This window comes from Trichechus manatus, unplaced genomic scaffold, assembly GCF_000243295.1.
Source record: "Trichechus manatus latirostris isolate Lorelei unplaced genomic scaffold, TriManLat1.0 scaffold00037, whole genome shotgun sequence".
Lineage (NCBI taxonomy): Eukaryota > Metazoa > Chordata > Mammalia > Sirenia > Trichechidae > Trichechus > Trichechus manatus.
Window position 1 is genome coordinate 2,114,319 of NW_004443973.1, and position 22,860 is coordinate 2,137,178.

A 22,860-nucleotide genomic window follows, 5' to 3' on the forward strand; every position below is an offset into this window, starting at 1 on the left:
TGGCTGAGTTCTTTATCTCTTCATTTGATGTTTTAGGGTTTCAGGATTGTTGTATTCTCTGTTCGGCTTAGTTTTTCGGATCTTTGCTGTGGAGGGACGGTGTGGTGCTTCTGCCTAGAGCGCCATTTTGCCAGAACTCTTTCTAATTGTTTTAATGTGTCTTTTCCCCTTGCACTTACCTTAATCATCTCAAGCCTTTCTTCCATACCAGTAATTCCATTTTCAGCTCTTCCTACTCTATTTCTTTTCTCTCTCTTTTTTAAAATTTATTAATTCTGTAGTGGTGTCATTTTAGCCCTAGTCTCCCTTTTATCTCACCCCATCAATTTATCATCTCAAGTTTTAGCTATGTGTTCATGATATTCATGTTGTTAGTAAGTATTTCTGCATCACTGAACACTGATTACAAAATTTCCTTCCTTTTCTTGTATGAAATGTCTTTCTATGCCAGGTTCTTCTCTATCTATAGCAAGCTAGATTACATTTTTATATTTTTTGTATGTGTTATGTTTATAATAAAGTTACCGTTCTACTTCTTTTTATTTTGGTATGATAAACAATGGTTCATTCTTCTTGATACCACTCCCACTTGTATGTGATTTAACTTCTTGCCAAATTACAGTTGAAGGCTGGATATTATTATGTCCACTTTTTTTGCATAGCCTAAGGATTTAGTAGAGGAGAAGAGCTCCACTGTGCTAGGCTCTGTTGGTTCTTCAAAATCATATTAAATTTCCTACATTGATGTTCACCAATTGGCAGTGTTTATTATTCATAAGAGGGATACCCACAGATTGGATTATTCTTCCCCTTAAGTATGATAGCCTAGATCTGGTGATCCTTAATGATTTTTTGTGCTTTTGCTGAGATCTTGAGATTCTGTGGTAGTGAATGTGATAGTGAATGATTCTGTGATAGTTTCTGCTCGTCAGGGTTTATTTTATTTTTTTTGCCCAAGATTTTTATCAGCTGTCACTGAATAGAAGTCCCCCCAAATTAGAGGATTTAAATAAAAATTCACAGGATTATTTTGTACTACTTATGGTGGCAGGGCTGGGGAGGAGTAAGGAGCTGCTCTGAGTTGGGTCAGATTTCTTTTTTTGGCTGCCACTTTTTAAAGCTCATGACGTGATCGTACCATTTTACTCCCTTTGGGGCTGCTAGATTTTATCTTTTCTTTTTTTTTTGCCGGTTTTCCTTGTTTAAAAATTTTATGGGATACTAAGGAGGGAGATTCTGTAATGCAGCTTTATTAAATTATCTTTACCCTGATTTATGAATTATGGGTTCTTTTTTTCTGATTTCCCCCCAGAGCCTACCACAGTGTTTAGCCGGTGCTCAATAAATATCTTTCAAACTTAATTGACAATGTAAATTTACTTGAGTGCGAAGACGCTATTTAGTAAATATTTTTCAACTTTTTTTTCCTATAGCATGTGGTGGGGATTTCTTTAATCATTTTGTTTCATTTAAATTATAGATAAATTAACTAAATACTGGATAGTAACTTTTTAGCATTTCTTAAGAAAACATACTATTTAGATCAAGACTGAAAGGAGTATCAACTTACAAGTTATTAATTGACAACTTTATAGTCTGTCTTGTCATATAACTCTGCTTACAACCCATATTAACTTACGGATTTTCAGCTGTGGTCTCCCTGCCACTTGCTATTTCTGACTGCCTCGCTTATAGTCAATTACTGAGCATTTACAATGTGCAGGTGAGTAGCTGTGATGTCCAAAGTGTTGCTCCGTTTGTTTGCAGTGATCAAAGTGGTATCTCCTTGATACTTTCTAGGATTTTCTTACAGCCTCTTTACCTGATTTCCTTTGACGTCATTAGCTCCCTTTTGTCTAATTTAATTTCTTCTTTCCAGAAGCAGTTTACAAAAGGCAGGGAGAAATGACTAACGTGTTCTTTCCTATACTAGAGATTCTAAAAATCTTAGGAAAATAACAAATATCCATTTGATAAACAAGGTTTAATGACTTAGGACCACATTAATAGATCTTTCCAGCTAGAAAATACCTCATAGTGTCTACCTCTCCCTCCTTCTCAAACAAGATAGGACTCTTTCCTGCCACATCTGCGAGAGAAGATCATCTAGATTCTGCTTGCATTTCTGAAGATTCATTTGCATTCCGGCTCATCCTTTCCCATGGTAGAGACTTTGATTGTTACAATGTAATGCTTTATACTGTATTATAACATGTCCCTGCAACCTCAACCCATATGGATCTGGTATAAAAATTATGTGCTTCCCATGTCCATTATAAATTACTGTATGTGTATTTTTAGATTATTAAAAAAGTTGTCCTAGCATTTTTTATGTCCATTTGTTTTCTGTTTCTAGGTTCACTGCTGATCTCTACTGTGCCTTTTCTTTAGGACTCTTGACTTTCACCTACTGGAAAATTATGAGGTCGTACTGATCTTATTAGAACAAAATCTTTACTGCCACTGCCAGAAAATTGTCAAGAGAAATATACAATTCTATTCTATCTATGTTGTAAATGTACTCAAGAGGCTGATTTTTTAAAAAATTCATTTCACAAAGATGCTATGAGTATCTATAAAATGCTACGCACTATCGAAGTTCAGGTGTATCTCTCTACCAGAAATATTACAGATTTTTTGAAGTAATAAAAAGAATTAGAACTGTAATTTCCATTAAAAAAACTGAAAATTCAAAATGTTTTAGAAAGTTCAGATTTCCTAATAACTACAATTATTTTTAAGTGGAAATACAGTCAACAAGCAGTGGTTAGCTCTCTGCCATAGAGAGAGCAATCTCACCTTATAAATCTATTTACAAAGCACACCTTCATGAAACAGCTCTAGGAAAATTATAGAGCCACATGTTCACATATCATAATGATAAATAAAAAGAAAACTACATCTGGAGTCAGAGCCTTTGGGTTTGAGGAGCACCCCTGGTATCTACCAACAGGGAAAATCATTTAGGTCTTCAAGCACAGGTTTCTTTCTCTTTAAAATAGAAACAGCAGTGTTGGGAAAAGTGAATGAAATATAGAAGTACTTAGTGTGCAAATCCAAATTATAGGAGAACATTTTGGTAAAGTAGGAGTAATAGAAGCTAAGTAACCTGAGTTGATTTCACAGATCTGCAATTGCAGTATGACCTTGAACTATCCTATCATTAGTATGTGAATCTGCAAAACAGGTATAAAATACCTCAGGAATTACTGTATGTTTAATAAATGTGAAAAGTATATAGTTGTTTGTATTACAATATTAAAGGTAATAATTATTATTTACATGTGTAAATGCTGAAGGGAGTCCCGGGGTGATACAGTTAATGTGCTCGGCTGCTAACTGAAAGGTTGGAGATTTGAGTCTACCCAGAGGTGCCTCAGAAGAAAAGCCTGGAGATCTACTTCTGAAAAATCAGCCATTGAAAACCCTGTGGAGCACAGTTCTACTCTGGCACACATGGAGACTTCATGAGTCAGAATCAGCCCGACGGCAACTGTTGTTTTTACTGGTTTAAATGCTGAAGGGATGCAAAGCAGAGTGGATAAACTATAAAGGAGCTGACAGACATGCAGGCTGTGACATTAATGCCAAAGTAGAGTAAGAAGTAAACATTGGAGCCCTGGGAAGCCACTTCTTATTTGGAGGGGATGGGCAGAGAGCCATCAGCCACCATACTGAGAAAGAGAAGTCATCCACACTGAGAGCAAAGGAGGGCATGAGATCACTAAAGCCGGGGTGGAGAGAATTTCAAGGAGGAAATTGTCAGCAGTTTCAAAAGCAGCTGAGAGATCAAGACAGATAAGCACAGAAAAGAGACAAGTGTATCAGGATAAAGTGACCTTAGAGAACAGAGATTTAGTGAGAGCCAAATTGAAGTGGGTTGTATGACTAATGAGGATCTAAAAGTAAGGTCAGACCAACCTTGGAAAAGCTGAATCATAAACTGCCATAGAGGGATCAGGTAGTTCTGGAGGGGGTTGGTGAAAGTCAGGACAAGAGTTTTTTGTTTCTTCTTAAGCTATAGGCTCTTACCCATGTTTAAAGGAAGAGGAAAGGAAGCCAGAGAAGAGGGAGAGGATAAAGATACCAGAGAGGATCAGGGCTAAGAGCTCATATGGAAGGAGAGGAGAAAAGAATTCAAGAATAGAAGGAGAAACCACATGTTGAGAAGAGTTGTGATTTCTTCTGAGGATATCAGGGAAACAGATGTAAATAACAGGTGAGGAGGGACCTCAAACTGTTGCCATTGAGTCGGCACTGACTCATGGTGGCCCCATGTGAGTCAGAGCACAACTGTGCTTCATAGGGTTTTCAGTGGCTGATTTTTTGAAAGTAGGTTTCCAGGTCTTTCTTTCGAGACACCTCTGGATGGATTCAATCCTCCAACATTTCGATCAGCAGCCAAGGACATTAACAGCTTTGTACTACCCAGGGATTACTTATTCGATTTTAGGTTTTTTCAACCATTTATCTTTACCATTAGGTTTCTCATGGTCAAGAAGAACACTCATGTGGTAAGCAATGATAACATGGGAAAGAAAACATATAGTCTGTTTACCTCAGATCTTTCCTATGAGGACTCACATTATGAACATTTATAAATGTATTAAAATACTTTACCAAATTAACAATCAAAATAACACTGCTTTAAGTACATATATGGCATTGGAGTCCATTATATCTTTTCTTCAGCTGTCTGTAATTTCATGCTCTAATCTGAGAACTAATTATGTTTCTAATAAGGCTTCAATGTTCATTAACTGTCAAAAATCTAACTTGTTTAAACCAGTTTTGACATACTAATATTTTCAGAAAACAGATTTCTTGAGCATCTCAATTATTTAATATATCTGATGTTCTCAAATCACTGTTACTGAGATGGATACCACTGCCTACTTTGAAGAAAAATTCACCAATTTACTCACTAAACATGGCTTCAGTTCAGGGATTTCTGATTCATATGTTGTGTTCATTTGATAAGCCTCGGAATCTGATCCCTGGGGCTTATTTCAATGCTGTCTTATGAGACTGGATGTCATTCGTAATCAAAAACACCATAGCTAAGAGCACAGGCCTTGGGATCAAACAGATCTGCATTCAAATCCCAGCTCTGTCACTGATATGTCGTATATTATCCGGCACAATATTTAACCACTCTGAATTCATTTTCTCATCCCAAAATGGGGAAATGTACTGTAAAGCTAAAAGAATCACTGTGTAATAAACTTGTCCCTAAGTAATTAAAAAAAAAACAACCTGTTGCTGTGGAGTTGATTCCAACTCACGGCGACACAATGTGTTAGAGTAGAACTGCTCCATAGGGTTTTCTTGGCTGTAATCTATAGGGTTGCTATGAGTCAGAATCGACTTGACAGCGGAGAATTTGGTTTTTCTTTTTTTTTTTTTTTTTTTGAGTCTTTACTGAAGCAGCTCTCCAGACCTTTCTTCCATGGAGCCCCTGGGTGAGTTCAAACCGCCAATCTCTACGTTAGTATCCCATCACAGACCACTTGTGCCTAACAGAAACCTTCCTAAGTAATTTAGGGCTCCTCTAAGGGTCGCTGTAAGTAGTAAACCACTCGACAGCAACAGGTTTGGTTTTGGTTAATTGGCTAATACCATCTAGAGTCATTCTTTACCAGAGCATGATGCCACTGAAATCACCCAGAGATTCAGGGCCGAGAGTGTTAGCAAACTGAGAAAACATATGCCTGGTGGTAGTAACAGCTCGAGGTCATGGCAGCTGTGTCCAACGCAGCAGTAAGAATACTAGGGAAGTGGTACCCACGTGATACTCCACCCAAGGGAACTCAGAAATATTTTATTAGGGAAAGCACTTTGCATGGGACTGGAGGGCCCATGTTAGCGGGTAATGGCTACCACACAAGGGAATCTGAGGAATTATTGTAAATGAGATCACCTTTATATCCATACATTGGACCTAGGACAGTTCAAGCTGCATCAGTGATTACATAAATCTTTGCCCTCTTAAAGAATCTCATTTTTTAAATAGTGTTCATCATTCCGTTTTATTTTTGAAATTGGGTTTTTGTGTATAAGCATTTTGTTCTGGCATAAATATAGTTCTAACTGTAATAATCTATCAGGAATGTGTATGTTGCATACACTGCATGCATTTGTTTAAGGTGTTATAATGTAGCTACATAACCATTACATTTATGTATATGACTAACTTCATTTTCACCACAAAATCATTTTCCTTCTCCAGGTTTGCCATGTACTTGGATCCTGCTTTTTTTTTCTCTCAACTTCCTTATCTCATATCCATTCAAGCAATCGATGATTCAGGCAATCAATTGTTTCCTTTTTCCCAATGCTTCACAAATTAGTTTTTTTTATAATCAATTACTTTGCCATCCTCTGGTGTAGGCCCTTACCTCTCATTCTTAGACTATTCCACTAGTCTCCTAACTGACCTTCCTGCCATTCCTCATTCTACACTGCATGCTGCAAGACTGAGCTTATTTGATCACATCATGCTTCAGCTCATAAAATGCCAGTAATTTCTACTTTGCAAGATAAATTCAGAATTACTTATCCTGGCCCCTCCACCCACTGGCCCCCCAAAAACATAAATTCTCGTTGATCTCATATGTTAACCATCTTCTCCGGTCTGATTGACTTGAGCAATCTAAACTTTATATGTTCTACCTCCAGGATTTTTCACCAACTATGCCTGGAATAAAACTCCAGCTCTTTCAAAAAGTCAACTCTAAAAACATCAGTCTTCTGACAGTTCTCACTGCTCCAAACTCCTAGAGCATTTATTGTGGACATCATTCATTAAATAATGAATCATCTTATATCTTATTGAACTGCTTTATATTGTTTCTCAGTTCTATTAATTGTTCTAATTTCTTTCTCTTGTTTCCTTAAGCTAGTTTGCAATCTTACAAATCAGATCCTTGTGATCTGCTTTATCCCAGAGTACCTAGCACAGAAACTGTACTCAGTAATTACACTCTCAACATTTTTATTTTGGCTTAATTTTGATACATCACTACAGCCAAGAGCTAGACAGTGTAAAGTCATTTTTCCCCCTATTACTGTCCATTTTTTTGTTGAAATATTTGAGAAGATAAAATTACAAAGATAAAATTTGCAGGAATTCAATAGAAATGACTATTATTGATTAGTCTGAATGCAAATGAAGTCCCAGAAAACTTGAACTATAACCTTGGACTATAACTTGACCTATAACCATGTTCTTTTAACTGACATTAATTTAGAATAATGACCATTTGTTGATATCAACAGCACACTGTTTTACACTGTGAAACAAAAGAGCGTGACTTTTCTTCCTTGGTTAACTTATCCCAGAAGTCTAGAGCTTTAGAGTCCTACATCTATTTTAAGACTACTGAGTGTTTACAGTCTGATAGTTTCTATGAAAACAATGTGTTCTGTAGTAAACTATTGTTAAATACAATGTGGTGAATGAATGTATTTTGCTAAATATAGTATTTAAAAAAAAACCCAAACCCATTGTCTTCAAGTCAATTCCAACTCATAGTGACGCTATAGGACAGAGTAGAACTGCCCCGTAGGGTTTCCAAGGAGCGGCTGGTGGATTTGAACTGCCAACCTTTTGGTTAGCAATTGTAGCTCTTAACCACTGCACCACGAGGGCTCCCAATACAGTATAGGTTATACATTTTAACTTATTTCTCTTATTTTTGAAAGAACATAAATTCACAGAAACATTCACATTAGAGAAAAGAAGTTAGTGGTTAATGACCCCATCTCCTCAGTTCAGTTACCACTAGAACGTTTGAGACAAAGACAAGGACTTTTATTCATTAAGGCATTACCCATTGCTAGAACATGTAGTCAGTGCTCAATGCCTATTGAATGAATGAATGGATAGATGAATGAATGGAAAACTATTTCAATTCAATCTTATAGTCACTAAATGTTCACCTTATAAAGTGCAAGTACAGTGCTAGGCTCTGTGGAGAACAGATGCAAAGATGAACTGAAGATACAAAGACACAAAACTGCCCTTCAGAAGTTTACAATCAAGTTGAATTAATTGAGGTCTGGTGGTGCAGTGGTTAAGAGTTCAGCTGCGCTTCCCAGTGGGCCGATCTGCCGCTTTCCAGCGGGCTGAGCCACTGCAGCCCTGGAGGCACCAACTCCATGCTGTGCAGATTCACCACATCCACACAGGTGGGCTCCTTCAGTGGCATTTCTATGTTGCTGGTGTTGCTTTCTTCAGCTTCTTTTGGTTTCTTCCCTGCCTCTCACTTCCTCCCCCTCCTTTCTCTCAAACACCTGGCTCCATGTGCCACCTTTCCTTCTTCTTGACAGGCTGTTAAGTGCCACTCTGCTGGGGAACTGCTTCCCTGGTCTGCAATGCCAAACTGGTGGGGTCCCTGGGGGCTTTTTTTTTCTTTTTTTTGTCTTTTTGTTTTTTGTTTGTTTTCTCTTTCTTTTTTCCTTTTTGTTTTTCTTCATTTCTCAGTTTCTCATCTCTTTCAACTTACCTTCTTTTCCTGAATCCTGAATACCTGGTGTTGTGTGCTATCTCCACCCCTTCTATCCAGGCTGTACTGTGTGACTTGGGAGCCACTTCCCTGTCTGCGCAGCCACAGCAGTGGGATCCCTGGGAGCATTTTTATTTTTATTTTTTAATTTATTTTCTTTTTGTTTTTCTTCATCTCTCAGTTTCTCATCTCTCTCTACTTTACTTCTTTTCCTGTCTCCTGAATACTTGGTGTTGTGTGCTATCTCCACCCCTTCTATCCAGGCTGTACTGTGTGACTTGGGAGCCACTTCCTTGTATGCGCAGCCACACCAGTGGGATCCCTGGGGGCATTTTTATTTTTATTTTTTAATTTATTTTCTTTTTGTTTTTCTTCATCTCTCAGTTTCTCTCGTCTCTCTCTACTTCTTTTCCTGTCTCCTGAATACTTGGGGCTGTGTGCCATCTCTGCACCTTCTAGACAGGCTGTGCCCTGAGCCCAGGGAGTCACTTCCCCTGTCACTGGTGGGAACCCTGGGAGCATTTGTTTCTTTTTAAAAAAAAAAAAAAATTTTTATTTTTTCTCTTTTTCTTTTTTGTTTTTCTTCATTTCTCGGTTTCTCATCTCTCCACTCTAATGGCAAGCTCCCTCAGCACTTTTATTTTTTGGCTCCTGGTTCTCTCTGCTCTCTTGTTTCCCATACCCAACTTAGCTCCACATATCACAAACTGGAACCTGCCCTGAACTGATCCCTGGCCCACCTTGTTGGCCCTATTATGTGCCACAAACAACCCATGCCAGAAACTCCCCTTCAGCTGGACCTGCCCTGCTGCACCATCGCTGAGCAACTGGCCCTGCCTATTGGACAAGGAGATGAAAAATATTATACCCACAGACAAACAAACAACAAAGAATGCAAAGCCCGCCTGCTCAGACATAACCAAATAAAACAAAAAAGCAGGACAATACAAACAAATCTACAATCAATAAACAGAGAAAATAACTACTGAATGTCCTAAAGACAGCAGACAATATCAAAATATAAAAAAAAGTACGGGATGGTTCCAGTAGGCATCCAAAATAAAACAGTAGATGAGCTTCCAGTAGAAGAAAAGGCACTGGAACTACCTGATAGGGAATTTAAATCTCTAATATTCAGAGCTGTCTAACAGTTGAAGCAAAAACCAGACAAAAATGAGGAAAAAATAGACAAATTCATGGAAAATACAGATAAAAATGGAAGATTTCAGGAAAATAATATAGGAACAAAATGTTAAAATAAATTCACAACTAGAAATCATACAAAAACAACAATTAGAAATCCAAAAGATAAATAACAAGATTTCAGAAATGGACAATGTCACAGAAGGTCTGAGGAGCAGGTTTGAAACAATGGAAGACAGGATCAGCAAAACTAAAGACCAATATTTAGATACCACTTTGTTTGAGGAAAAATCAGAGAAAAGAATGAAGGAAAATGAAGAAACCCTGAGAATGATGTGAGATGCAATGAAAAGTAAAAATTTGCAAGTGATTGGAGTTCCAGGATAGAGGAAGAAAACGGAAAACACAAAGAGGATCACTGAAGAATTGCTAACAGAAAACTTCCCTAATACCATAGAAGATGAAAAGTTGACTATCCAAGAAATTCAATGAACCCCATATAGGATAGACTCCAAAAGAAAATCACCAAGGCATATCACAATGATACTCACTAAAACCAAAGACAAAGAAAGCATCCTGAGAGCAGCTTGAGAAAAATGAAAAGTCATACACAGATGGCAAACAATAAGATTAAGCTCTGATTACTTGGCAGAAACCATGCAGGCAAGAAGGCAATGGGATGACATATATAAAACCTTGAAAGAAAAAGACTGCCAACCAAGAATAATATATCCTGAAAAACTCTCATTCAAATATGATGGTGAAATTAGGACATTTCCAGATAAACAGAAATTAAGGGAATATGTAAAAACCAAACTTACAAGAATTATTAAACGGAGTCCTTCAGTTTGAGAACAAACAACATCAGATGCTGACCTGAATCTAGGACACAAGATCACACCAGCCAGATACCAACATAGGAAATGAACTCTCAAGGACTATTCAAAACCAAAAGAGTTACAACAGGGAACCAGAGAGGTTAATCTGCAAAGACAAACACGTCAGAACAATAAAAGGTGTAGGTATAGAACTTTCTAATGGAGAGGAAGGCAAGGCGATATCAAGTAATATTAGACTGGTTCAAAACTAGGAAGATAAGAGTAAATTTCAAGGTAACCACAAAGAAAGTTAATAAACCTTCTCATCAAAATAAAGAAGAAAAACATAAAGTCTCACTAAAAACAAAATCTACAAAAACAAAAGAAATGAAAAAAAATCCAAAAACAAAAGAATTCAGCACAGGAGAGTAAGAGGAACAAAGAAAATGTCAGCATCATTAAAAAAAAGAGTACAAAATGACAGCAATAAACTCACACCTATCTATAATTACACTGAAAGGAAATGGCCTAAATGCACCCATAAAGAGACATAAAGTGACAGAATGGATAAAAAAACAGGATCCATCAATACGCTGTCTACAAAAGACTCAACTTAGAAACAAAGATGTAAATTTGTTAAAAATCAAAGGATGGAAAAAAATATATCAAACAAACACATACCAAAAAAGCAGGAGTGGCAACACTAATCTCAGATAAAGTAGACTTTAAAACAAAATCCACCATAAAAGACAAAGAACAGCACTATATAATGATTAAAGGGATGATCCAGCATGATGAATAACGATAATAAACATCTACGCACCCAATGACAGGGCTCCAAAATACAGAAAATAAACTCTAACAGCACTGAAAAGAGAAATTGACAGTTCCACTCTCAGTAAAGGACCGAACATCTAGAAAGAAGCTCAACAAAGATACAGAAGATCTAAAAGCCATAATCAGCCAACCTGACCTCACAGACATATATAGAACACTCCACCCAACAGCTGCAAAGTACATGTTTTCTTCCAATGCACATGGAACGTTCTCCAGAATAGACCACATCTTAGGCTACAAAGCAACCCTCAACAAAATTCAAAACACTCAGATAATGCAAATTATCTTCTCTGATCACAACACATCAAAGTAGAAATTAACAACGGGAAGAGCAAGGAAAAAAAATCAATTACATGGAAACTGAATAACACCCTGCTTAAAAACCACTGAGTAATAGAAGAAATCAAAGATGAAATAAAAAAATTCCTAGAATCAAACGTGAGCGAAAACACATTATACAAAAACCTTTGGGACACAGCAAAGGCAGTGTTCAGAGGTCAATTTATAGCAATAGATGCACGCATCAGAAAAGAAGAAAGGGACAAAATCAAAACATTAGCTACACAACTCAAACAAATACAAAGCAAACAGCAAAAGAAGCCCATGACCACCAGAAGAAAGGAAATAATAAAGATCAGAGCAGAAATAAATGAAATAGAGAATAGAAAAAGAATAGAAAGAATCAACAAAACCAAAAGTTGGTTCTTTGAAAGGGTTAGCAAAATCGACAAACCACTGGCCAAACTGACAAAAGAAAAACAAGAAAGGACACAAATAACACAAATAAAGAATGAAATGGGGAACATTACAACAAACCCAACTAACATAAAAAGGATCATAACAGAGTACTATGAAAAACTGTACTCCAAGAAATTTGAAAATCTAGAGGAAATAGATAAATTTCTAGAAACACACTACCTACTCAGCTAACACAAAATGATGTTGAGAATCTGAACAGATTCATAACAAGAGAAGAGATTGAAAGGTAATTAAAAAAACTCCCAACAAAAAAAACCCTGGCCCAGATGGCTTCACTGAAGAATTCTACCAAACATTCAGAGAAGAGCTTACACCAGTATAACTCAAACTATTTCAGGACATAGAAAAGGAAGGGATACTTCCAAATTCACTCTATGAAGCCAGCATAACCCTGATACCAAAACCAGGCATGGAAACCATAAAAAAAGAAAATTACAGACCAGTATCACTCATGAATATGGATGCAGAAATTCTCAACAAAATTCTAGCCTATAGAATTCAGCATCATATAAAAAAAAATAATACACCACGACTAAGTAGGATTCATACCAGGCATGCAACGATGGTTCAACATTAGAAAATCAATCAACATAATCTACCACATAAATAAAAGAATTACATGATAAATTCAATCGACACAGAAAAGGCATTCTACAAAGTCCAACACCCATTCCTGATAAAAAACTCTCAATAAAATAAATAAAGAATGGAAATTCTTCAACATAATAAAGGACATCTATACAAAACCAACAGCCAACATCATTCTTAATGGAGAGGCTGAATACATTCCCCTTTATCACCACTCCTATTTACCATTGTGCTGGAAGTCCTATCTAGAGCAATAAGGCAATAAAAAGAAATAAACAGCATCCAAACTGGTAAGGAAGAAGTAAAACTGTCCCTATTTGAGGAGGATATGATACTATATACAGAAAACCCAAAATACTCCACGAGAAAACTACTGGCACTAATAGATTCAGCAGAGTAGCAGGATATAAGATAAACATATGAAAATCAGTTCGATTTCTGTAGACCAAAAAAGAGAATGATGAAAAGGAAATCAGGGAAATAATATCATTTATTAAAAAAACCCCTTGCTGTCGAGTCAATTCCAACTCTTAGCGACCCTATATAATAGCCCCTAAAAAAAATAAAATAGTAATAAATCTAACTAGGAATGTAAAAGACCTATACAAAGAAAACTACAAAACACTACTGCAAGAAACCAAAAGAGATCTACATAAATGGAAAAACATACTATACTCATGGATAGGTAGACTCAACATTATGAAAATGACAATTCTACCCAAAACAATCTACAAATACAATGCAATCCCGATCCAAATACCAACAACATTCTTTAAAGAGATGGAAAAAATAATCAGTAACTTTATATGGAAAGGGAAGAAGCCTCAGATAAGTAAAGCACTACTGAGGAAGAATAAAGTAGGAGGACTTGCACTACCTGACCTCAGAACCTACTATACAGCTACGATCGTCAAAACAGCCTGCTACTGGTTTGACCAACGGAACAGAATCGAGAACCCAGATGTAAATCCATCCACCTATGGTCACTTGATCTTCGACAAGGGCCCAAAGTCCATCAAATGGGGAAAAGACAGTCTTTTTAACAAATGGTGCTGGCAAATCTGGATGTCCATCTGCAAAAAAATGAAACAGCACCCATACCTCACACCATACACAAAAACTAATTCAAAATGGATCAAAGACAAAGTATAAAACCAAAAACTATAAAGATCATAGAAGAAAAAATAGGATCAATGCTAGAGGCCCTAATACACAGCATTAACAGGATACAAACCATAACTAACATCACAGAAACTCCAGAAGATAAGCTAGATAACTGGGATCTTCTAGAAATTAAACACTTAAGTTTATCAAAAGACTTCACCAAAAGAGTAAAAAGAACCTACAGACTGGGGAAAAAAAATTGGCTATTACAAATCTGACAAAATTCTAATCTCTAAAATCTACAAGAAAATCCAACACCTCTACAACAAAAAGACAAATAATCCAATTAAAAAATGCGCAGAAGAAATGAACAGACACTTCACCAAAGAAGACTTTCAAGCAGCTAACAGACACATGAAGAAATGCTCACGATGACTAGCTGTTAGAGAAATGCAAATCAAAACCACAAATGAGATAGCATCTCACCCCAGCATTACTGGCACGAATCAAAAAACAGAAAATAACAAACGCTGGAGAGGCTACAGGAAGACCGGAACTCTTATGCACTGCTGGTAGGAATGCAAAATGATACGACCATTTTGGAAAATGATATGGTGCTTCCTTAGAAAGCTAGAAATAGAAATACCATATAATCTAGCAATCCCACTCCTAGGAATATATCCTAGAGAAATAAGAGTTGTCACTCAAATAGACATATGCACACGCATGTTCATTGCAGCATTGTTCACAATCGCAAAAAGGTGGAAACAACCTAGCGCCCATCAACAGATGAACGGATAAACAAACTGCGGTACATACACACAATGGAGTACTACACAACGATAAAGAACAATGATGAATGTGCGAAACATCTCACAACATGGATGAATCCAGAGGGCGTCACGCTGAGTGAAAAAAGTGAATCACAAGGACAAATATTGTATGAGACCATTACTATAAAAACTCATGAAAAGATTTACCCACAAAAAGAAACAATCTTTGATGGCTACGAGGGAGGGGAGGGTAGGGGTGCAGATGGAAAAACACTAAATAGACTATATAGGTAAGTGGTAACTTTGGTAAAGGGTAAGACAGTACAACATGTACAAGGAAAGGTCATGGAAGCTCCATAGACACATCCAAACTTCCTGAGGGACTGAATTGCTGGGCTAAGGGCTGTGGTGACCATGGTCTCAGGGAACATCTAGCTCAGTTGGCATAACATAGTTCATAAAGAAAATGTTCTATATTCTACCATGGTGAGTAGCGTCTGGGGTCTTAGAAGCCTGTGAGTGGCCTTCTAAAATACTTCACTGGTCTCACCCCTTCAAGAGCAAGGGAGAATGAAGAAAACTAAAGACACAAGGGAAAGATTAGTCCAAAGGACTCATGGACCACAACTACCATGGCCTCCACCAGTCTGAGTCCAGTACAACTAGATGGTGCCCAGCTATCACCACTGACTGCTCTGACAGGGATCATAATAGAGGGTAGCAGGCAGATCTGGAGAAAAATATAGAACATAATTCTAACTCACAAAAAAAGACCAGACTTACTGGCCTGACAGAAACTGGAGAAACCTCTAGAGTATGACCCCCGAACAACCTTTTAGCTCAGGAATGAAGTCACTCCTGAGGTTCACCCTTCAGGCAAAGATTACCCAGGCCCATAAAACAAAATGAGACTAAAGAGGCACACCAGCCCAGGGGCAAAGATGAGAAGGCAGGAGGGGACAGGAAAGCTGGTAATAGGGAACCCAAAGTCGAGAAGGGAGAGTGTTGACATACTGTGGGTTTGTTAACCAATGTCATAAAATAATATATGTACTAACTGTTTAATGAGAAGCTAGTTTACTCTGTAAACCTTCATCTAAAGTACGATAAAATAAAGAAAGAAAGAAAATAACTGGGCTGCTAACCAAAAGGTGAGCAGTTTGAATCCACCAGCTGCTCTTTGGAAACACTATGGGGCAGTTCTACTCTGTCCTACAGGGTCACTATGAGTCAGAATTGACTCAATGGCAACGGGTTTGGTTTTTTTATTCTAGAGTTAAGCGCCTCTGGGTGGCAGTAAATGGTTAAGTACTTGACTACTAACCAAAAGTTTGGTGGTTCAAACTCAACCAGAGGTGCCTTGGAAGACAGTCCTGGCGATCTGCTTCCGAAGGGTCACAACGAAAAAGACTGTATGGAGCACAGTTCTACTCTGAGACATATGGGGTCGCCATGAGTCAGAATTGACTCAAAGGCAACTGGTTTTTTTTTTTGGGTTCTAGAGTCACGGAATTCCAGTGTTGAAAAGAACTTTAACCTATCTCATTCTAAAATCACTCTTCTTAAGATTTTGTACACAGACCTAAAGCTGTATAAACAAAAACAGGAAGCAAGGGAAAATATGAACTTTATAATGTTACATAAAAATTAGAAGAAGTTGAGAAAAAATTGTGATGATACTGATTTTATCAATATGAGAAAGTAGCTAGATGGTGGTTAAAGAGTTAAAGTACATAATTCTGTCAAATATTCCAGAGTACTTTGGCACAATGCTCAAAGCTTCTTTAAAGAATTTCTGTAATGGCATGTTTACTTTGCATGATGCAATTCTCCTTTATGTTTTTGCACAAATGTTCTTTCATTCTATCTACAGCTAAGCAGGACATTGACCAGAAAGTGCTCTAACAAAGTAGTAAAGCAATCTCCACTTTAAGGGTCTTCTTTTTCCTTCTGGAAACCTCCACCCAGTCTTTCAGTTGTTTTCTCCTGCTATTTCTGCCAGGCAGGATCCTTTCTCTTTGCTGCCATATCCTCTCTCCCATGAATATACGAGTGATTACGTGTGTGCATACACACATGTGCGCGCGTGCACTCTCGAAGATTTTATCCTTGATTCCAGACTTGAACAAGGCACTCTGCTTCTTGTACTTGCCCACTTGGATTTGGTTTCTCTCCTATTTGACGTCAGTCATACCTCAAATCTGCTTCTGTTGAACAAACAAAGTTCCAGTATCTTCCTCATACTCACCCTGCATCTAAAACATAGCCAGGCCCTGATTTGGGCTTGACTTTCTCTCTGAGAGTTCACATTGGTCTCCTATTGTCAAGGGAAGTAAATAGGACACTCCTATTTACTCCAGATGAGGAAACCTAATGCCTAGGAAAGTTTATTAACTTGCTGAAGAGCATAGCAAATTGGGACCAAGCCAGACTAGAAGTCTATTAACTGTATTGCCCTTCAACTAACTAACTGACTAAATAAATAAATACTTAAGTGCTTTCAGAAATGTAAACTTTTCTTAATCAGGTTAATCATTTATTGCTAAATTCATACGGAATAAATAAATACCCTAAAGATGTAGTTATTCCTCTTGGAATGCCTACCTTTAGGAAAACTTACAAAATTGTTTGGCTTACCAAGAATTTGGCAAAGACTTCAAAGATGGCTAAACCTCTTCAAAGATGGGTAAACTACATACTACCATGTATTGTGATGACAAGGAGAGATTCGTTTTGGATCATGGATGAAAGTGAGATTAAAATTTTAATTCTGTAATTGGAAATTTGGCTATGAATCACATACAATTAATATTTGAGGGCCTAGCCTGTAAAGATGACACAAAAATTAAACAGAAGTCTAACTACTTTTAAGTAGTTAATAAAGGGATAAGTGCAATTCACCGTATAATCAGGGACCAAGACTTAACAGTTAGTTATCAGAAACAAAGATAAAATTAGATATTTAGTCTGACTGAATGATGTCTGTGGCTTAAAGAAATTAGGATATTACCATGTTACAGCTATGAAAGACTAGGAATCAGTTTCTCTTTCATATATATATATAACTAGTTGTATAAAAATGTCAGATTAATCAACTTTTATATTTAAAATGAAAGGAAAAAGATACTAGCATTTCATTAAACTACTGTGCCAATCACTGTATTTTATCATTTAATCCTCATTTAATATTCAAAGAAAGTGAATAGCACTATGCTATTTTTCAGTTGCAGAATCTGAATTTCAAGGTAATTATATAACTTTTCTGGGATCATTCGACTGCTTAGTGGTAAAGCTGAGGTATAAGCCCACCTCTATGTTACTCCAAGGCCCACAGGTGGTGCTAACAGTTTGCACCCAACTTGTAACCTAACAGTTGGTGGTTCAAACTCGCTCAGCAGTGCCGGGGAAGAAAGGCCTGGCGATCTGCTTCCATAAAGATTACAGCTAAGAAAACCTATGGAGCAGTTTTACCCTGTGACACATGGGTCACCATGAATCACAATTGACCCAATGGCACCGGGTTGGTTTTGGTTTATCTTACTCCAAAACCCTCACTCTTTGTAGTACAGGTAATCTCCATCTTACAACAGGGTTCCGTTCAGATGACTCCATCGTAAGTCAGTACTAACGTAAGTCGAATACCTCTTTTTTTTAGTTTTCATTATTATTGGCTTTTATTACCAGTGTCTTTATAAATCTGATCTTTGAACATCTGCAAGTGAACATCTGAGAATGATAACATCAGCAAATTACACACTGCGACATTGTATGTCGTACATATTACTAATGACAAGATGCACCAAAAAAAAAAGTCGTAAGAGCGGTTTGTGGAAACTTGAAGACGTTGTAAGTCCGAGACTACCTGTACTACCTTCAAAGATAAAGTTATCACAAAAGCACATCTTCTGTTTTCTTTGAAATCTATCAAGAATTATATTAAAAGCATTGTTTTAAAAAACTGTGAATATAATCATAAATTTAAGAAATAGGAGAGACTTTTAAAACCATTGAATCTGCCCATCTTTGCCAATGTACTTATCCCAAAGGCACAAGCAGTGACTTTGAAGGGTTTGTGTCATATCACATCAAGCATGTTAAAATGCATCTGTATCTCAGGTTAAATATAACATTTATACATACATTATTGGACTGCAGATAACTAGCTGACATATTTTACAGATAGTTATGGAACTTACTGATTTCTATTTTGAAATTTTTTTACATATACTAAATCCACTTAAGATTTTTCAGGCTGTACATTTTTCAAAAGCTCCGGATAAAACTCATAGTCCCCAGGCACTATGGTGCTATTGCCTAATGGAAAAATGGCCCTGGGAAAAAAAAAAGCTTACCAAAGTCACTTAGCGGAAGTCAGGGCAAGACCCACTATTACCTAGTTCTCTTGTATTTTACCACTATATACCTCACTATAACATTATTTTCAAAAGCATAGATTTCCATACAAGGCATTATATACAAGGTAGGTTTGAGTATTCACATTCAAATCCGAAGCTTCAGATTTCAGGTGGAATTTCAATAGGATATTAAATGAGATTTAAAGTTGAAACGAAATATAACTATGGTATTATTGTATCAGTTAGTATTGGTATTAGTATTTTCTAAAATAAATAAGCCATAATAATCAAACAGGATGATGGAACGTCATGAGCAGTTATGTGGTTTTATAATGGCTATGTAGATAGACTGTGCATACACATATACACACACACATAGCCAACAATAACCATAAAATTACTAAATTTCAACACACGGAAGGGTCAAAGAGGTCATTTCATCCAATCTCTTTATTTCATAGATTTGAAAAATGTAGCTCCAAGACATGAAGTGATTAGCGTTTTCATATGGCTAGGTAGCAGACTTGAAATTAAAATCCTGATTTCCTGACAGCCAGTAAACAGGTTATTGTTTTTGTTTTTGTTTTTTTAATGCCTCTACATAAATAAAGTATCAAAAAACAGTTTTTGTAGATAAAACATGTGAAGATAAGTAATAATCTAACCAGAGTTCCTTTTAATCAAGCAAATGCCTACCCTACATCTTTTTGTAGCCAACATGGTGAGTATTCTGAAAACCATTAGCAAGCACTGAGACTCCGAGTTAACCAGTTCACATCCTAACATTACAATGTTTATTCAGTCTATTGTTTTGACTTTGATCATTACTCAAGACTTTAAGCTCCTTGCTTTTTTATAATACGTCAAATATTTCAATAATGGCTCGCGTGTAGGGTGGGGTTTCAACTTCTTTGTTTCACTCATAATGACAAATGGCTTCACACGCATGTTTAAACACATCTTCTTTACAAGAGGAAACTGCTTAAAACTCAAGCCAATGTTAACAAAAGAACAAATTCATAGAAAAGATGGAAATTTTAAAAGCAATTTTTCAATTGTTCCATGCAATCTTGTTCAAAATTGTAACTTCATTCAACAGTAACAATTATCCTTCAGTACTGAGAACCAACAGAGACAAGCTGTCCAAAGTATCACTTAAAAAAGAAAGAAACATACTTCTTATTCTATCAATGTTCTCTACACTATTTGTGTAGATCTGAATAACTTTAAATCTACTTTTAGTCTCTGTCTTTAGTCTTTATTTTCTAAGAACTAAAAATACAAGATTTTTTAAGGGTCTTCAGAAGATTCTAGTGAAAATCAAAGTATATGTCCTTGATTTCGCATAACCAACTCACTTCCAGATATAACTGAGTCTTTATTTTTGTCAGTAAAAACCTAAGCAGTAATAAATAAATTAGTCTAAATTCCCTTTCATTGATTTTTAAGTTGCTAGTTCCTTAATTCCAACCAGTGGTCTTTGGGGACACATTATTTCCAATTCATATAATCACCATCAAAGATAACCAACAAGTGCAATGGCTAGACTGACAGAATTTTCAGTTATTAAGGAAAAAAAAAGAACACATTCTCTTTGTTTCAATTCTCAAAATAGTAATGTTTTACTATAACTATTCTTGGCACTAATATTGTGATATATCTTCATTCATTATTTCCATCTTGAAAACAACCTTATAAGATAGATACTATTAATTGTATTTTACATGTTAGCAAACTGAAGCTCAAAGAGAATAGATGACTTGCTTAAAGTCACAGAACTAGTAAATGGCAGAGCTGGGAGTCAAGCTTAGGTCTTCTTGGTTTCTAAGGTTACATACTTTATTTATACCACATTGCTAGAAATACAATCTTTCTAAGATTGGAATGGAAATATGTTTTTTCTAATATTAGGCTGACAAGGTGAATAGCTTAGTCAGGTGTGTATTTGAGGCCTGAAAAAAGAAAAAGATCAAAATAATACAAATGATAGAGAAAGATGTGTATTTGTATGGGGAGAAGTAGCTCTAGCTAAAATCAATTTGCCGCCTTTGACTATAAATCTTCACAACTTCCTAAGGTCTGTATTTAGATAACTCTTCAGCCGCATATGCTTATTTTGCTAAAAACTGAAAATGAAGGGGATATAAAACTTACAAAAGAAGAATAAAAAATGTTCCCTTTGAACTTTGAATTTGAGTGGATATAATGAAGTGAGGTGATACAGACTAGGATTAGCTATTCCTTGGGGCCCATGTACATAGAACAGCTGTCAGAGGAAGGGTAGCACCCTGTGCCCCAGATTGTCTGACAGCATGATAGTGACCAAGCAGATCAGTAGATGTCAGCAGCTAATCTAAATTGCCTTGCTAATAATGATATACATATCTTAATGAGTAAGAGTAATAATTGTTTTCCAGGTAGTTATACTGAGCCTATAATAAATGTATTGCCAGCATTATCAAAGTAATAATTACTAGGTAAACATTTCCCTTTTTTAATAAGCATATTGTGCTTACTCTAAAAAGGCTCCCTAGTAAATTGGTTTTTAATACCAGTGGCTCCATTACTGAGGCCTTACTTCCAGGAATGTTATGAATATTTAATATGGAATTAGAATGAAAGCTATTTTATCCACAGTATCTAGAGTAGTGTGTTCCATTCTGAATTCATCACCATCCCACTTCTCCCTAAACGTGCTCTACTTTCTTAGGAATGCCCCTGCATCTGTAGTCTTTACTCAATCTTCTTTCTTATCACTACCTCCCTCCACCTTCCAATTAATCATCAAGTTTATTGCCTCTTCATTTACTCAGATTTTCTCCTTCAAATCCATTCTTTATCTGTAGCCACAGGGATCTTTTTAAAATAAAATCTGAGCACGTGAGCACTTCTGCTTAAAACAATTTGGTGGTTCCCAATCCTAACCCCTTAAAAATGTTTACAATGCCCCCAACATGGCACCCACCTAATCTCCACCCCCACCTGATGCCATTCTACATGGTATCATATTGGACTTCTTTCAGTTCCTTGAATCTTCAATGCCTTATCCTGCTTCCAGGTCCCACTTTTCCCTTTGTCTTGAACAGTCTGCTTTACCTTCTCCTTCAAGTTTCAGCATAAATGTCCTTCCTTCATTAAACCTTCCCAGAGATATGTGTTCCTACTGTGTGCTTCTAAGGTATCCTGTATTTCTGCTACCACAAATCCCATCAGTTTGATTGTGAATCCTAGCACTTAGCACACTATCTGGCCTACAGTAGATGCTCAACGACTGTTAAATGAATGAAATTTGGGTGCTATGCTGAAAAACTTGAGTATACCTAGAGCATACAACAATGAGATGTCTATAAACCATATCGTCATTATCAAGGTGAATGTAACTGAAAATTTTAGATAAGAGAACTGACTGCAAATGAGATGTCTGTCTCTAAGCATATAAAGTGTTCTCAGCTGGAAGAAACATTACACTTCTTCTGAGCTCCTTTAGCGGGGTATACCAGGACCAACAGTTAAAAGATGAAGGAAGGCTATTTCAACTAGATATAAGGCAGAGTTTTCTAACAGTTAGAGCTGTCCAACCATAACAATGATGCTTCAAAAAGAGCTAAACTCTTCATCACTGAAAAAGGTTAGGTCAAGTGAGATCTGATGTATCATCATTTGGAATTCCTGAAGAAGGTAATTCTTCATACACTTGAGAACAAAATGAAGACAATACTATAGCTTTTATCACTTTCATTGCATGCTTTATTTGCTTGTCAAAAAATCATCCTTTTCAATATAATAATAAAAGGGATGATCCATCATGAAGACATAACCATAATAAACATCTATGCACCCAATGACAGGGCTCCAAAATACATAAAACAAACTCTAACAACAATGAAAAGAGAAATTGACAGTTCCAAAGTAATAGTAGGAGACTTCAACACACCACTCTCAGTAAAGGACAGAACAACTAAGAAGAAACTCAGCA

The 22,860-nt window shown here is 36.6% G+C and overlaps 1 protein-coding gene across 2 annotated transcripts in view; it reads right to left on the bottom strand.

The window, feature by feature from the left end:
* Window positions 1–22,860, bottom strand: part of PPP1R1C (protein phosphatase 1 regulatory inhibitor subunit 1C) — a 156,094-nt gene that overhangs the window by 98,264 nt on the left and 34,970 nt on the right. The window lies entirely within an intron of this gene.